Source organism: Marmota marmota, unplaced genomic scaffold (assembly GCF_001458135.2).
Source record: "Marmota marmota marmota unplaced genomic scaffold, marMar, whole genome shotgun sequence".
NCBI lineage: Eukaryota > Metazoa > Chordata > Mammalia > Rodentia > Sciuridae > Marmota > Marmota marmota.
In genome coordinates this window covers 5,296,127-5,311,646 of record NW_026000016.1, presented here as the reverse complement: position 1 = coordinate 5,311,646, position 15,520 = coordinate 5,296,127, and the positions used below count along the sequence as shown (strand labels likewise).

General features: G+C 39.9%; 1 long non-coding RNA gene across 1 annotated transcript; it reads left to right on the top strand.

The window, feature by feature from the left end:
* Positions 1-10,979: 10,979 nt before the first annotated feature.
* LOC125618558 lies at positions 10,980-11,817 on the top strand. The gene is made up of 2 exons (XR_007349897.1): positions 10,980-11,095; positions 11,418-11,817. It is a non-coding gene; the product is annotated as an uncharacterized LOC125618558 (long non-coding RNA).
* Positions 11,818-15,520: the final 3,703 nt, after the last annotated feature.

The window sequence follows — 15,520 nt, the reverse complement described above, 5'->3', positions numbered from 1 at the left end:
AACAAAAACAAAGCTTTCCTTCTTTTAAGTCAATTGTCTCAGGTAGTTTGTTACAGTGACAGAAAGCTAACACACACCTCCTGAAAGAAAAATCAGGGGGGAGTAAGAATCATACCTCCTATAATGATCTGAATATTTTTATTCCCCCAACCAATTCATATATTGAAACCTAATCTCCAATGCAATAATATTAAAAGATGGGATCTTTGGGAGGTGATTAGGTCAGGAGGACCCTGTCTTCAGGAATGGAATTGATGTTCTTATAAAAGAGGCTTGAGGGAGACTGCCGGCCCCTTCCACCATGTGAGGACACAGCACTATGGTGCTACCTATAAGGCACAAAGCCCTCACTAGATACCAAATATGCTAATGCCTTGGGCTTCTAGCTCCTAGAACTATGAACTAAAAAATTCTGTTGTTTATAAATTACCCATTCCAAGGTATTAGCCATCAGAATAGACTAAGACTAAATAAATTACCTCTCCTCATATCCATTTTAGTATTTGCTGAAACTTTCAACTTAACAAATATTAACAAAACCCACTTTCAAGCCATTGCCTTTGCCATGCACCTAAGAAGTATGTTTTCTTTCACGTGAAGATGCTTTGCATTTTGCGTTCCACTTGTATTCCTCAAGAAACAAGAGTGTGATTTCCCTGATCATCCCAGCATACATCTAGCAGAGGCTTCCAGTGGGCATTGCTTGGGTGGTCACAGCCCTATCACTGGGTCCATCGCTGTGTTGTGGGGAGTGGGATACTCTGGTCAGGCCTGAGTCATATGCTCACCAGAAAATGCAGAATCTGAGGGCTTGGACTTAGACAAAAGCTGCCCAAGGAATAGAATTGGGACCACAGAGAAACTTGCCACAGGTTTGTACAATCTTATTTGGGAATTGTAGCATTTTCATTTGGAATTGTAGTGGTTTTAATTGGGGTGGGAAGCATTGTGGAAAAGTGTGGGGATATTTTTGCTTGTCTGTAAATGGGAGGCATAACAATCTTTTAGTGAGTAGGGACCAGAGAGTCTAGACATTGTGGAACATATGGAATAGTCCCACACAGCTAAAAGTTCTGTGTATTTGCATGATTTCAAGAGTTCCTTTTGATATTCTTATAGATGAAAACCCTTCTTCACCCTTCTGTAAGTCTCAATTTTATACATGAATGCAAATTCCATTTTGCACCATTTAATATGTATTGATTTTTCCAGAATTGCAACTACTATGTAAATCCAAAAGGATTTTGTTGTTTTGAAGTGAGCTGAGAGTTGTTCATCATCTATGAAAATCAATTACCAATAGCAATGCCTGAATGGTGTTTGAGTTACCATCTTGGTATCCTGATATCAATCTGCCTCAGAGGCGATCACTTTTCATGGTGATTTTATGATGGCTTGATTAAATGAGCAATATATTTGCATATTGAAACACATTTTGATAAGTGATTTTTTTTTTGTTTTCTTCTTTACTACAGTTAAGGAATCATATTGACTACATATATGTATACAAGGTTATATTACCAACTAATTTTATTTCAGGATAATAAGGAGTATGTTATAAAGTATGCGTAACAAAAAGGAGGGGATTTGGTCTAAAATGAGAATCATTGATCTGTATTTCTCAGCTTAAATACACTACTTCCTCTAGAGAGTCTTCATTAATATCTCCCATCACAACCCCACCGGCCCACCATCTCTGTTAAGGGATATTATTGTTTTGTGTTTCCATGAGAGGTCCTATATATCTCCTTTGAGGTTCTTGCTTATTTTATGACCTATTTTCCTCAATAGAGTATGTGCTTCATGAGAGTAGAGACAATGGGTATCTTGTTCACCATTATAATACATGGTTTTAAAGCAATTTTGGATGCATAATAATAATAATAATAATAATGCCAGGTGCATGCTTATAATACCAGCAACTGGGGAGGTTGAGACAGGAGGAAGTTTAAGGCCAGCCTCAGCAACTTAATGAGCAATTTAGCATCTTAGTGAGACCCTGTATCAAAATAAAAATAAAAGGGCTGGGGATGTAACTTAGGGGTAAAGCACCCTGGGTTCATCTCCAGAATCCACCCCAGCCAAAAAAAAAAAAGAATGTTGAGTACATGAATTATTGAAAACCACCATGAATAAGGTTTTCTATTGTTTGTTCTCGGGTTTCATCTTATCTTGGCTCTAAGTCTAAATTCCCATTGACTAGTCCTTTGGGGCTTTACCTGGTTTCAACTCAGTCTAGTTTAGTGTCAGAAGTCATCCAAGAAGAGCCTTATGGGCAGCAGAATACAACATACACTAGTTTGGCAGTATGTAAAAACATGGATGTGTAACCGATGTGATTCTGCAATCTGTATACGGGGTAAAAATGGGAGTTCATAACCCACTTGAATCAAATGTATGAAATATGATATGTCAAGAACTATGTAATGTTTTGAACAACTATATATATATATATATATATATATATCAGTAGAGTAGAGGAACAGGGCGGGGAGGGTAAGGGTAAGCACTGGGGACTCAATTGGAGCAAATTACACTTTAGGCATTCATAGTATGTCAAAATAAATCCTAATGTTATGTTTAACTATTATGAACCAATAAAAATTTTAAAATAAAATTAAAAAAAAAGAAGAGCCTTATGTTTCATCTCATTCTGACTCCCCTCTGCCATTCGGTCCTCCAATATTATATTTCTTCCACTTAGAACCATCTTAATCAGGTCCCTATTGTACCTCTACTTAATAGTTTTTCATTAAGTTTTCTCTTATAAACATTTTAAAACATCACATCTTTCGTGAATTGTTCTGACCTTCTAACTCTCTATCTCATGCTCCATCCTAATATTAGACATGAGAATCTGTTTGGGGGAGAGAGGTCTTGGGGTGGCAGCTTCCCACAGAATTTACCTTCATTAATTTGAGCTAAAGTCATATGTCTGATTAAAAAAAAAGACTACATAATTTTTTTTATCACAGTTTAGTGATTTTCAGTGAAAGCAAGAGTCATGAAATCAATTGCATATGACCCATAAAATGTGCCTGGCAGCTTCAATTCTTCTTCAGAGCTCACAAGAAATGTTCTCCTGGGTTACTGAAAGAAGAATCTTCATCTGTCCTGGGAACAGAAAGAGAGAAGACATTAATGTGAGGGGGATTTGATTTTCCAATCTTTGGCTTGAAGTCAAATTAAAAATTAAATGCAAATGTATTACCGAGAAGGGGCAATACTATGGAAATTATTATCTATTAATATTGAGGCATGGGTTTGTTTCCAAAATTAGATTTTTAGGCTTTAGGGCAGGAAGAATGAGACAAAGAAATTATATATATATATTTTTTTTTTTTTTTGTACAGGGGAATTGAATCTAAGTGCAGTTAACCACTGAGCCATCCCTAGCCCTTTCTTTCTTTCTTTCTTTCTTTCTTTCTTTCTTTCTTTCTTTCTTTCTTTCTTTCTTTCTTTCTTTCTTTTTTGTTGTTGTTTGTTTTTGAGACAGAGTAAGTTGTAACAGTTAATAGAAAAGCTGTGTAGGGCCTCACTAAGTTGTTGAGGCTGGCTTTGAACTCACAATCCTCCTGCCTCAGCCTCCCAAGTCATGAGAACTGGTACATTTTGATGACCCAATATGATCTTGCCAGGGAGGGATGGAGTGGACTGGTGTCGTATCCTGGTAGGTTGGTAGGGGGCATCAAGAGAGCTGTGAGATGGAATCTTAAAGTAGTTTTGATTTGCATTTGTCTAATTGCTAGAGATGTTGAACATTTTTTTCATTATATTTGTTGATTAATTGTATTTCTTCTTCAGTGAAGTGTGTATTCAGTTCCTTAGCCCATTTACTGATTGGGTTATTTGTTTTTTGGTGTTAAGTTTTTTTAATTCTTTGTATATCTTAGGGATTAATGCTTTATCAGAGGTGCGTGTGGTAAAGATTTTTCTCCCAATCTGTAGGCACTCTCCTCATGTTATTGTTTCCTTTGCTGAAAAGAAGCTTTTTCATTTGATTCCATCCCATTTATTGATTCTTGGTTTTACTTCTCCTGTCAGAATAGCAATCATCAAGAATACAGGCAACAATAAATATTGTCGAGGGTGTGGTGAAAAATGTACACTCATATATTGCTGGTGGGACTGCAAATTGGTGCAACCATTATGGAAAGCAGTATGGAGATTCCTAAGAAAACTGGGAATGGAACCACCATTTGACCCATCTATCCCACTCCTTGATTTATACCCCAAGGACTTAAAATCAACACACTACAATGATACAGCCACATCAATGTTTATAGCAGCTTGATTCACAATAGCTAGACTATGGAACCAACCAATCAATAGATGAATGGATAAAGAAAATGTGGTATATATACTAAGTGGAATATCACTCAGCTTTAAAGAAGAGTGAAATTATGGCATTTGCCAGTAAATGGTTGGAGTTGGAGAATGTCATGCTAAGTGAAGTAAGCCAGTCCCACAAAAAAACAAATGCCGATATGTGGATGCTAATTCACAACAAGGTAGAGGACACTAGGGAAGAATAGTGTTACCTTGGATTAGGTAGAGGGAAGTGATGGGGGGGAGGGGATGTGGGCATAGGAAAGAGAGTAGAATAAAACAGACATTATTACTGTATGTGACTGCATGACCAATATGATTCTGCAACACGTACACTCCGAAAAATGAGAAATTATATCCCATCTATGTATGATATATCAAGGTGCGTAAATGCATTCTACTGTCATGTATAACTGATTAAAACAAATTAAAAAAATTTAAAAAAGAGCTGTGAGAACTGAAGATGAAGTGACAAAAGGAAGGAAAGCGAGAGAGGAGGAAAGGATTCCTAAATCAAATGTATCCTCTTTTAAAATCTATGACTGAAGAAACTCTGCTTGAAAAGATTATACGGTATTAACTGGGCATTTGTATGAATGAAGAATTCTTATGTGTCTGCAGAAAGAAGAGACAAGGATATCCAGTCTTTGTTTTAACTTACTTTTCCTGATCCTGATGGTACGAGGTGGGACTGATCCTAATGCACTGGGATGCTTCATTTTGCAAAATAGTCAATAAAACCTTCTCAATAAAAGTTAATTTTTAAATTGCTTTCGGAGATATTGCTGTTTAAGGAAATGTGGGAGTGAGTTGGATTTTGATAAAGTACACATTCTTCGGCTGTTTTATTGTTAAGTGAATAATCTTTTCACTGCTTCTGCTTTATAAGTCTTAATTACCTCGCATCTGCTTTGCTCAGCGGACCTGCATCAGCTCCTATGGAGCACTGTGAACGTGCTGCGCGCAGTTAGCCCAAGTTCTAGTTGAGCAGGTCAGAGTCATTTGAATAGCTCTCGAATTTCTCCCACAATCTGAGGGAATTACTGCCTGGCCAAACAGGCAAGTGCAGTTGGCAGAATAAATAATTCCCCTTCTAAATCTGTCTGAATAAACATTTGTACAATGGCTGATCAAGACCCTGTGTGTTAACTACCACGTCCAGCACTGACAATTTATATAACCTCTTCAGGAAGATTCTCCTGGCGAGTCTTTCATTTTCTTTGCAGTTCATGCTATGACATTACCAGGAAGTGTGGTGTGTGTTTGTGAAGTTGAGCTGCACGCTTGCATCCAATCATGTTTATTTATGTGGATGCTCTCAGCACCAGGGTAACAGCAGGTCTGGCAGAAGGAGAGGAACTTTTCTGTTGAAGACACACCGCAGATGCTGTGACTTGAAAGAACCCCTTTGATTCTTTCTTTGTCTCAACATAGCCCAGAAAGAAGGTTTTTGGGAAAACAATAACTTGAAGAACACGGATAAAGTTAATCCTTAACTTGAGACCATTAAAGCCAGGAAATGGAGGTGAATTTTAAAGTCTTGTTGGCAGTTACTCTGTATTCATACTTGTAATTACTTTTTTTTCCTCTCCTTCCTCCCTTTCTTCCCACAAAGATGGTGCCAGTGGGGGAAGAGTTGAGAACAAGATTTAATATTGTGAGTTGAAATTTTTCTCTTTAAGGTAAACTTGCCACCAGGTTTCTTTGGGCATTGAATTCAAATCACTTTTGTTTGAAAAGTTCGGTTTTCTTTTTTGCAAGTTTTTTTCCCCCCTGCATTGCTCCTTAACCCTTCCAGGTGTATTTAAATCTGGAAATCTCTTTCTCAAAGGAAGCTGACATGAATAGTGGGAAGACTTCCACACAGAAAACCCTCAGCTCTAGCAAACCACTAATCACCATTCCCAGGCGAATGAACGGTGATTCAGTGTTCATTACAAAATGACTCATAAGCAATCATGACCATTTGGAGGGGAAAAGACAATTATCAATTTCACAGACCTGTATGTAATCGTGACTACCGTCAGGGACTCAGCAATTATCAATTATCCATTCCCTGATTAATTAAGGGCTTAGTCTTCCCACCCATATAATGTGAACAATAGGACAGTGTTCCAAGCTGCTTATTATGTTTCCTCGGGACAAAGACTAGAGTGAGTGGTAATGGAAACCCCAGGTCTATCGATCTAGATTTCTTGCGTCTCCAGCCAAATACAGTAGGCACAGTTCAGTATTAATAGATTCTCACATTTACTATAAACTGGGATAATGCACTTCTCCACAAAGCCAACATTTAACATATTTTGTCTTTTTGCCTCAAAATCATCGCCCTTTTAAAATATTTTTGCAAATAGTGAAAAAGGCAGTCTGTTAAGAGGGAGGGAATGCTTCCCCTAGTACCAAATCTCTTGGTACATGGGTTAACGCCTTCATTTCCCTGCACCCTTCTCAAAAAGCAGCATTTTCTAGTGTTGAGGCTCTGGGTGGAGTAGGCGACACCTTGTAACTTTTTGCTTTGCCATTTCCAGACTCTCCATTCTCTCTTTTCCTCTCTTCTAGAACTCCTGGGTCAAACAACCATCCACAGCCTGTTCACTCTTGCAGTCATTCACCACCCCAGAACTACTTCCCTGGCTCACGATGATCTGTCCAAACCAATGACTGCCCTGTTTCTTGGTGATTAAAATGTCTGTTCACATGAACTGTCTCTCAATTCTTTGACCTCTTCTCCAGAGATCTCATTCTGGACACCTCTTCCACCCTCACCTCTTAGCAATCCCCTGTACTATCTAGAGATTCTATACTGTCCCTTTCAAACATCCCAGCCTCTTGCTACAGCTTTCTTTCTTTGTGGCTCACTTCCTTTACTACCCCTTCCTCAGCATTGCTGTGGCTCAATAGCTCATGTACCCTATTGCCTTTCCACTGTCCCTCACTCCCTTATGTCCTTCTTCCCCTCCACATCCAGATGGGATTGGATTGGATTCCAGCTTCGTTCTATAACCAGTCTCCTCAATCACTCTTCATTGCTTTCCCCTTCTCTCCTCGTCCAACTTACCTTGAAAAATCTGAACACTGGTTAAATCATTTCCACTTAATTAGTACCTGCATCACATAGCTAAAAGCGGCCAGAGAAAACCAGACGCCCAGGCCCATGACCTATCTAATAAATGACCATGAGTCTCCAGTAAGCCTTGAATGCATATGTAATCAGACTACATTTCTCTCTTTAAATATTTTTTCAATTTTTTTTCTTGACATAGTAATTATACATATATATGAATTATAGTGTGGAATTTCATTACATGCATACAGTGTGTAATTGGACCATATTTCTCTGGTTCATTCGTCCTCTGAGCCCTTATCTGTGACTCCTTTCCCTCTCTTCTTGCTTGTACCTTTTTCATTCACATTCTTCATTCTTGCTTCCTATTTAACTGAGAAAGCAAAGGTAACCACACACTTTCCTTACCTTGTCTGCTACCTCCTTGCCTCTGTCCCCATACACTGTCTTTCCTCCTGTTGTGATTGTCTAAACCCCAGAGGAAGGAGGCAACAGGATACCTCAAAAAAGCTAGACGGGACCAGGGAATGACACCTGATGAGCAGCACCCCAGCAAATGTGAGATGGCCAGAACACGTGGATCTTAATGCCTCCATCTCCTGCTAAGAGGGAATACCTCTCATCCACTCAGACTCTACCCTGGAGAGTTAAGAGACTGAACATTGACCCAACGAGCTGGAGTTGTCTAAAGAGAAAACCCACAGCAGTGCTGAGAAGGAGTTGAATCTTGCATGGCTTAAAGACAAAATTTAGATGATATGAGATTGCATTTTTTTTTTTTGGTATTGGGGGTTGATATCAGGGGCACCCAATCACTGAGCCACATCCCCAGCCTTATTTTGTATTTTATTTAGAGACAGGGTCTCACTGAGTTGCTTAGCGCCTCATGTTTGTTGAGGCTGGCTTTGAACTCATGATCCTCCTGCTTCAGCCTCCCAAGCAACTGTGACTACAGGCATGTGCTGCCGGCGCCAGGCAGGTTGTATTATTTTTAATTAGAAAGTCCGTTTCCTCACCCGAGCAGGTGGAACTTATATGTTACAGAAAAAAACGAGGGAACTACACTTTTGTGGCACATAGGAGTAATAATGAGTCACTTGGATCCACTCCTTACATCTCCTCTGGCACTACCTTGGATTAAACCCTTCTCAGCTCCTACTTAGGTCTCTGTGATGATGGCTACCTGTCTCCCTCTCTGGCCTCATCTACTCTAGATCACCTTGCATGGTGCTGTCAGCCCTCTCCTTTGTAGAATGCAAATATGAATTTGCTACTTGCCTTAGACTCTTTATATCAGAAACCTGGTAGTTTATCATGAACAGAAACATATTTCTTACAGTTCTGGAGTCAGGGAAGTCCAAGATCAAGGTACTGGTAGAATCAGAGACTAGTGAATGTCTGCTTCCTCATAGATGGTGCTTTCACCAGGTCCTCCGTGGTGGAAGGGGCTATCTGGCATCTCTTATAAGGGTACTAATCCCATTTGTGTAGTCTCTGCCATAATGATTGAATGCTCTCTGAAGGCCCCACTCCTAATGCCTTCATGTGAGTGAAAAGGTTTCAACCTGTGAATCTGGGAGATCAAAGCATTCAGACTGTAGCACCATTCCTTTGCTGACAATCCTGCAAAGTCTTCCCTTCATGTTTAGGATTAAGGCCCAAATCTCTGTAACAGCCTGCTTGGTTGGCCCTGCCTTACTCACTGTATTGCAGGGCATGTGTCACTTCAGGGGCACATACCTGTCAGTGCTTAAGCACATGTTCCAGCCCTTTGTGCCTGTCCCCATGTGGCTCCCTTCTTTGGAGTGACTCACCTCACTTGTTGGCCAGGTGAGCTCCTACTCACACCCAGGGTTGCCTCCAGGGGAAGGTCCTCATTAATAGCCTTGACGGAACTTATGTTTTCATTTTTGGACTATTGTACACTGCCTTTATGACATAGTGTACAGTGGTTTATTTGAGCCCTTATTTATATATCTTACATCCATGTCCCCCAAGGGCAGGGATCAGTCCTGACTCATTATGAACCCTCAGTGTCTAGCCTATAGTAAATGCTCAATGCATCTTTGTTGAAGGGAAAAGGAAAACAAATGAATCAATGATCTTTTGCTAGGTCTTAATTAGAGAGATATTAAGTGTAGCAATTTTTTTTTAAAAAGTGCTCTTGGTAAACAAAAATGAAATGACAGCAACTGAAATGACATTATTAAATGAGTTATACCAAATTTACCCTCCCTTAATTATTAGCACTATATGCATAAGTCATCATTTCCCCCTCTAATTTTCAAGGTAGAACTTCCATACCAAATGATTCTTATCCTTCTTAAAAAGTTGTTTGAAGAAATAGTAGAACATATAGACTACTTAATCAGGAATGTTGAAAACAATGCCAAAGATTTGAATAAAATGTTTTGCAGCACATTAATAAATTAACAAAAAGCAAGAAAGCATCATTTAGACATTGGAATGTGCAGATCACCTTGGTTAAAAGAATAGTTTTCATTATTTTAGTCAGTAAGCTGTGACCCAGGAGTGTATAACCCGTCCTGCTGTACTTAAAATTCTGTACTTTGCTCTGCTGTATGTTTCTCTTTTGCCTCTAGAAGCTTCCTCTGTTTTATGCTGTATGGTGGTTGTACTGGGAAGATGAGTGTTCAGAGACACAGGCACTCATAGCAGACAGTGGACTTTATTTATAGAAGGAGAATGCTTTTTCTCTCTAAACTGTAATAAAGTCTCTCTCCAATATATTCATCCTGATGTTATCTTATTTGCTTCATTGACTATAGAATACTTATACATATGCTCAAGTCTTATAAAAATTGAATTTAGCAGCAGCTATAAATAATTAAACTTATCTGAGCTGGGACTTGCCAGTATAAAGATGTTACAAATTCAAAGCCATAACAGGTATGGTGGAAGAAATGATTTATCATTGATAAGTTTAACAGCTACCAGCTTCGGGGTCTGCATTTCTACTTGTCTGGCTTGTTGCTGATTCCTGGAATCATTTGTGGCCACAGAGTCCCCATGGCATGGAACAGAGAGACAGAAGCCAGAGAAACAATTGCCGTGGTTTCTCATAACCTGATCTATGCATGTTCAGGTCATAGTGAGACTTTTCATCATTAACTCCAATTTATATTCTGGTAAGGTCCTACACCTGAGGAAATGCATCAATTCAGCATTAGTATTAGAAAATGCCACATTATACCTGCAGGGAAAAGTGGGCCTCTTTTAGGAGTGTGGTTCCTGCTTGTAGCAGCAGGTGCACCTCTTATCTTTCCCACTTTAAACATGTAACCATTCATCATGAGATAAATTCACTTCAAAATGGGAACATGGTGGTTACCAGATCAGTCTCAAACTATTCACTTCTGTGACAGTGCTTAATTAGGATCTCAGCTCAGGATAAAAGCTCCTGATGATGTCTTTGTATATTCTCTGATAAATTTGATTACTGATTCTGCATGAGAATTCAAGTAAGGTACTATTCATAAAAGTAAAGATTAAATGGATAACAGTGGGCTTGGAAATGAGATAAAATTCTTGCCAGAGAGAGGATGAGAGTGCTTTCTTCTCTTTCCTAGAGTGAGAAGGGTACTTGGATCCATCATGTGTGAGGCATGGAGCTGGTACAGCTGTCATCACACCGAAGCCAACTTGAACATAACTAAAAGCATCAAGGGAATTGTGCTGATGGTAAGAATCTCAACTCACAGATAAGACTGGTGTTAAGGGAAGATGTCATGGGTGACCACAAGGCCAGTGGGCCTCTGCAAGGTAGATACTGTGGCAAATTACATAGCTTGTAAGTATGTAAACAGAGCAAAAAACTGCTTGTGAAGCAGAATTTGATCAAAGGAAAGAATGAGGAGAGAGGAGAATGAGACGAGGAGGGTATAAGAACAGGCTTGTGAGGGAAGGGAAGGCTGACAATTTAAGCAAATCTGAAATGCTACATCTCAATTTTGTCTGGAGTCAGCTTGTATAATGGCAACCAGGCATTGTCTGTGTGTTTCAGCGTGAAATTCCAGCTGAAAAATTCCACTTTTGCAAGAAGCTCTTCAAGTGAGAGGCTTGTTCCATCAGGCCTGGAATACCAGCACTGAATGATGAATGATGACTCTCGAAGGGGCCTCTTATCAGAAGCCCTGTGGACACCCAGGCCTGCTTGATGACTAATCCATCCAGGACAGCTGGTATCCCCATTCTTTTTTTTTTTTTTAAATCTCCTGATGTGGAGGATCCAAAATATCATATCTCTTTTTACTGGTTGAACTCTCAGAGAGTAAGTTTTTTCCTTACTTCAATTGACAGTTGTTCCCACTTTCTTATTCCTCTGTGAGCGAGGGGGCTATTCATCAGCACTGTCTTAAGAAAAACACTCTTATATTTGACATTATTAAAAAGTCGTTGTGTAATTATATCTGAGCAATTCAATTCATTTCACACTTTTCCTTCGAATTAAGAAAATTTATATTAAATGGAATGCAGAGTGTGTGGTAGGTGGATAATATTTAAACACATTCGTGCTCCCGCTCATCAAGTTAAAAGTGCCTACCATGTACAATTATAGCTGTTAATGGAAACACACCTTTTCGGAATCAGTCACTGGATAGTAGTGTGCTTTTGCACAAATTTCTCAATGGCTCTGGATTTTTCCCATGCTATAAAACGGCAATGGCAATATTAAAATTATTGTGAGAATCAATGTGTTTAAACATGTAGAATGTCAACCACATATTAGATACTTAATAAATTTTAAATTTTAATTCAAGGAATATGCCAGATAGAAAAGTTCAGAGACAAATGTGATTTGGATCCTGTCCTCCAGGAACACCCAAAGTTCAGGGCCTGGGAAACATGACAAGAATGTGAGACAGCTTTGAGGGAGAATAGACCAGGGGTTGGACTTGTCTGGGGTTGTTCAGGAAAAGCTCCCCTGTGAGATACCTCTCTGGTAAAGTGAAAGCCTTAAAGGTTGAGAGTAGCCACAGCACCAAAGGGTGGCCTTCAGAGGTCCCATCTGCGAAGGGGCTTGACAGCTGGCTATTGCAATCAAATGTCCCCCTGAAGCCAGAAAATTCCCTCTTGGCTCATGAGTGCAGAGCATGCAGGACAGCACAGTCCGCCTCCCAGCACCTCTCCTCAGCTTGGCTAGCCACAGCAGAGGGCAGCAGGCAGCAGTCAGGGCTGGGGGCTGCCAGGCCAGGGTGTGGGGCTCCCCGGCCTCTGGAACATGCCCCTGCAGGGCTGTGCTTGGGGACTCTGTGGAGGTCGTGGGAAGGATTATTTGGAAATGAACTCCTGGTTGGCTGAATGGCCACTGTTCTTCATTTCTTGGAGGTTGGACAGAGGCCCATCTCAGTGGAGGGAGCTGAGCTCAGTTCTCAGGCGGTTTCCAGCCTCATATTTTGCTATCCAAACCCCAGCCCCGTTTGGCAGTTTTTCAGGATGGCCTGTCAGTTAGTCAGTCAGTGCATCAACTCTGATCTAAGGCAAGTTTCACACGTCAGCAGAGAAGAAACCCACGAGAGACCAAAATGAGGTAGAGTGGGAGCAAGCCTTAGAGCAGCAGGCCCTGGCTTGATAGAAAATAAGGGATCCCTCAGAGAGTAACACCCCTGGCCACGTTCCCCATCCAAAGGCTGCACGACAGGTCAATCAAGTAAACAAGGACAAGGCTGGGCAGCTCCCTGTGCTTGGCCAGCGCATCGGGGACAGGCCAGCTTGTGCGTGACATTCAGCACGAACGGTCAACTTGAATGGGTCCATGTCACTCTAGCTCCTAATCTCCTTTGGAGAAGGAAATGTAGTTGACATAATTTCTGTCCTATGCTATTTTCTCTCTGTTCTCATGTTACCATGACACGCCTCATAGGGAACCGATATGCATTTGTGGGTTGTGCAGGACGAGGACAGAATAACACTATGGATGGTAAGGGGGACAGAGTTTGCCAGACACACAGATCTTGGCAGAGTTTTAGTCTGACAGATGCCAGGTGAGATCCTTCAAATCTGAAGGGTTTGGTAACATCACTTCCTCCAAGGAAAGTGCCACCAATTCATGAAGGCTTTACACTCCTCTGGTGATGTAACAATAAAATAATAACCACTGCTCTTTGTTGAGGATGAACTTGAAGCCCTGAACGTGCATTTTCTTCAATGCCCGTCAGACCTGAAAAGTAGGGATTATGACCATGGTTTGTACACAAAGGAACCGAGGCTCAGAAAGTTTAAAAGACATGTTTGGGTTTGTAAAAGTTTGGAGGAAAGATTTGAGCACAGGCCTGTTTTTAGTGTCCAATGCTCATATTATTTTTACCATGGTATGCTTCATGTTGTTTTAAAAGTTTGAACTCTCTGTATATGTTACAACCTTTGTGTTCTTAGAACTGAAGTTCTCAAGGGGTATTCGGGTTGCATGTACTACTGGGTGCCAAGCCATCTCCAAATGCCCGCCTCACCCAAACCTAAAATTTCTCTCTTACTATTCAGTCATATGTCCTGACATCTAATCTGAGATGAAATCTTTCCTACCCTATTTCCATACTCTTTAACTGCACATCTCCCTGAGGTAGTCCCAGATTCTGCTCTCCATTTTTCTTATTGATTGCGCAGACTTTGGATGAAGCGACTCTTTTCTACATATTCACCCTCCCCAGAGTTTGCTGCTGAAGTAAAATTTAAAAATAATCCTCCAACATTATTGTGGCCTGAAGGAGCAGAAAAGTGGTGGGAACGATTTAATTCCTAATAAAGTCAGTACCTGTAAGTTATTGCAGGCATTGCGTGAAAATGCAGAGAAGTTGCTAGAACTCCTCCACTCCTGCAGAGCTTGCTGCTGTTCTGGGCCTGTGTGACAGTGTTTGTTCACTCTGCTGTCGTGTTGTGCTTCCCTGAGTCTCTCTGGATGGCACGTCATGATTTCTCCCTGCAGCAATGATGGAAATATGTCATAGATGTCAAAGGTAATGGCTGTGGCAGCAGAAGGTAACTGGGAATAAAGTGGGTCAAGCAAAACGTGATGATGCCCACCATCCCTTCTTTGCCATCAGATGATTTGGCTGGACAATATTTAGGGCAAAATAATTAGTTTTTTCTTCTTCATTTTTTTTTTAATCAGGTAACTATTTCTAAGAGAAGCTTGATACTTTGTGCTTTAAATCTGCTAAGCTATAATCCTTTTGGAGAAAATATTATTCTCTCATTGGTGCAATATTTATATAGAAAGGCCATTTCCCCCTCTTACCCAGACTAACCTCTCCAAATCCATATTGCACAAGTATATTTAAATGCAAAATTCCTCCAAATTAATATGATAGATTAAATAGTTTGAATAACCTTACCAAAGGTAGAAATTAATATGCATATACTTTTGTGAATTTCTGACTTTGCATGAAATGTATAGTGCTTCTTCTGTACTTTGTGAGCAGCTTTTGTGGCTTTTGGGTGACTTAAGGTTAGAGTCCGAATCTTAATGTTGTTATTGATATTGATATTAGTTTCACATTACCACTGTTTTCCACCACTTGGTTTTCTTATTTCTAAAATAGAAAAGAAAGAAAAGAAATGGGATTAAAATTATTCACACAAAATTACCCTGGGTAGATTTTGAGTATTTTTAAGTTTATATGAGTAAAATGATGGGAGAGGCTCTTCTACTCCTGGTAGTCAACAGTGTTCACTTTAAAAGTCAGTTTACATTTATAAAAGTTAAAATGCACAAATAAACTATTTATCACACTTTCAGCTGAAAGTCTTGGATTTTCCAAACCTAGTAAATTTGTGAGGATGAAAGTGATCTTAGACTTTGCAAGGCCTCATTGCAGATGAGGAAAGGAAAGCTCAAGTGGACTAGTTTGCCTGCCATTAACTAGCTAAAAGGTGGATGAGCCAGAACTGGAACAGAGATCTCTGCTCATAAATACACAAACTGCTAAATATATTTAAGCTTGTGATAGTTTGGGGTGGATTAATACTTGCTTTACTGTATTAAAGTCTACTTATATTGTTATCACATTTAAATTCAAGAATATCTCAAATTGTAGCCCATCAATCTTCTGCATATGTCTGCTCCTCGGAGATGACAACGGGTTCCCAGTACTGGGTCCCATGTGAACC